The 2,886-nt window shown below is 36.7% G+C and overlaps 1 pseudogene; it reads right to left on the bottom strand.

The window, feature by feature from the left end:
* Nucleotides 1–264: 264 nt before the first annotated feature.
* LOC140811771 (2-oxoglutarate-dependent dioxygenase 19-like) lies at nucleotides 265–1,820 on the bottom strand (annotated as a pseudogene).
* Between the last annotated feature and the right edge of the window lie 1,066 nt (nucleotides 1,821–2,886).

Genomic DNA, 2,886 nt, shown 5'->3' with positions numbered 1-2,886 from the left:
CCTATTATCTCAAATTTAATCAATTAAATTAATCAAATCAAATACTATATTAATTAACTATCATTTTCTATTTATTTTATTATCACAAAATATTACTTTATCTCCGTACTATATATCACATACCATGAACCAAACGGTACCCAATAATACAAAATATCCCGTAATTATATATAAAAGAAATATCATATGTAACAAAGCAAAATAATACAAACATGCAAACATATATCGCTATAACATTATTCAATTATTCAAAAATTGTACATATAAAAGATAAGTTCACTATTCCTGGTTGTCTTGGATCTTCAGGCATTCCAAGTTCCCTCCGCCATCAATCGTTTGCTGAATATCGTCTCCACGTATTCTATACATGTCATCGGACCATACAAGGTCCGGCCGTCACGTTGCACCAATTCGGCCGACGGGCTCACAATTACGTCCGGTGCCGGACCGTTTGCTACGACTATCGAAATACGGGTCGCATCGGTGTTCACTACAGCCCGATGTTTCACACTTTTGTATCTCCCATTACTAAATATCTGATCAAATCAATTCCAAAATTAGTCGAAACCGATTAAAAATAGAATTCGATGCTTTTAACCACTTGTACTACTCGGTTATTTGCAATCTATATATATGGATTCGAATATTAATTTACCTCAAGATGATCTGCGGTGTTGACCAAAATAGAATTTTGCGGAGAATCGGTTTGGAACCACTCTCCATTGTGCTGTATTTGAAGGCCAGCAACTCCATTGTGAATCAGAAAGGTTAAAAGACCGGGATCAGTATGTGGTGGGATCCCAATTGCTAGATCGGGTTGCGGGCATGGCGGGTAAAAATTAGCAGCATACAACTGGAAGCAAGAATCCAGGTTCAGAGCTTCATCCATGGATCCTGGCTCCAATTCCAGGTTTTCAGAAATTCCCTGGAGGAGTTTTCTCAAAACCAATCGACATTTTCCGGAATACTCTGATACAATGTCCCTGGAAATTAATTCACACATTTAAAAGAATAAAATCTATATTGGTATAATATTTACAAAATTTTATGTCAAATATCGATTTGGTTACTTGTTAGATTCGGACAAATAGTAATATATTATTTAGAATATCATAACAAGGTAAGACCTTAGATTTTCAGGTTTCTCCGGACAGTGAAAGTGGGGATGAACATAGGATTTCACGAAATCTCTCCAAAGGAGAATCTTGTGGTTGGCACCATTGGCTGTTCCAATGCCAGATTTTATGGGATCCGACACACTCTTGGCCTCGTACCGCCGCTTCTCCTCCTCTGGTAAGTTGAAAAACTCTGTACTTACGTCAATTATGGCCTTCATCAGAGTTTCTGGTATCCCATGATTTATCAGCTGAACGAATTTTTGTTTTTTGAGAAAACTTTAGTGAGTTTTTAGCATTTAATTTATTTTATGGAAATCTAACAAAAGACCGTAATTTCGCTGTCTTTTAGAAACTGGTTTTCTAAAAATAATTTGATATCTTACTAAATATATTTTATTTTCCAGAACTTACCACAAAGAATCCCCACTCTTCGCAGGCTTTGCCAAGATCCAAGAGCGCTTTGGACCGTTGTCCAGGATTATCGGAAATGAGCATGGAAAAATCGATGATCGGGATCGAGTCGGAGATCGAGCCTTTTGAATCATTTACAAAAGTGAATTGAGAAGGAATGGATTTGAGATCGGAAGACTTGGCAAGATCTTTCACGCACAAGTCATCAAGAACAAGAGGGACAGTTGGTGCCATTGCTGATAAATTGTTTGTGTGCTTTCTGTCTCAGATGATGGGCGGGCGCGCGGCGCTTTATAGGAGCAGCTGGGCTATACCATAAACTAATAAATTACTCAAAAATAAATACGCAATATAACAAAATTTTAAAATATTGTAATCATTAGGTGCGAACAATGAGTGTAACACTTCAAATTTGACGACTGTTTTCATTGTATCAAAACGAGTTTTTTCCAGTGTGCTTATGTACTAATTCGCACACTCTAGGAAGCTTCTCTGGGGTCCACACATCACAGAATTGCCCAACTCAAGCACACTAACTTTAGAGTTCTAATATGATGAGCTCCTGAAAAGAAAATACACTTTCTTGATATTAGTAATACATATCAAATCTTTTAAATTTTTTTCAACTGCACAGTCTCATATCTGAACAGTTTTGAAATCTCTCTCATTCCGATGTGAGATCGGTTGATTCATGTTTCTTTCGCATAGAATCCTGCTAAGAATAGCTCATTGTTCGTGCAACTTCATGACACAGGCGATCATCACGCCCTCTTCGACCCTGAGCCTCACAATGAGATTCTTGAATATGATTCAAGTTCAAAAACAGTTTTATCACTCTTATTTCTTAATTTGTCTTCACATTATTCATCGTCTTATCATACCATTTAAACAAAATTTAATTAAAAATAATAAGCATACTATACAATGAAATATTTTGGTGCAAATATTTATTCATTTTTTGTGGGCTTCGTCACATTATTAAGCAATGGAAGCTTCTGTTTAATAAAATGCACATCTTCTAGAAAATCTAACCCAATATAAAGAATGGCAGTTCGACGCATAATGTATTTAGGTTGAAAAACAGAACAATAAAGTGGGAGGTTTTGACTGTTTGTTGGTAATAAATGTCCCTATCACACCATTCTATAAAATATAATAACAAATTTTAATGGAATATTATTTTCCAAATTTTTATGGTCACGTAAGGGTCATGCCAAAAAATATGCAGACCTCAAATAACCAATACTCGATCCAATTCAAGAAAGTTAAATATGAGAATTGCCTATGGTAGATATCGGGGGGGGGGGGGGGGGGGGGGGGGGGGGGGGGGGAGGGATGGGGATTGGGGCAGCAGTTT

This window comes from Primulina eburnea, chromosome 14 (genome assembly GCF_022965805.1).
Source record: "Primulina eburnea isolate SZY01 chromosome 14, ASM2296580v1, whole genome shotgun sequence".
In the NCBI taxonomy this organism is placed as follows: Eukaryota; Viridiplantae; Streptophyta; class Magnoliopsida; order Lamiales; family Gesneriaceae; genus Primulina; species Primulina eburnea.
This window is presented reverse-complemented; position numbering and strand designations above follow the sequence as displayed.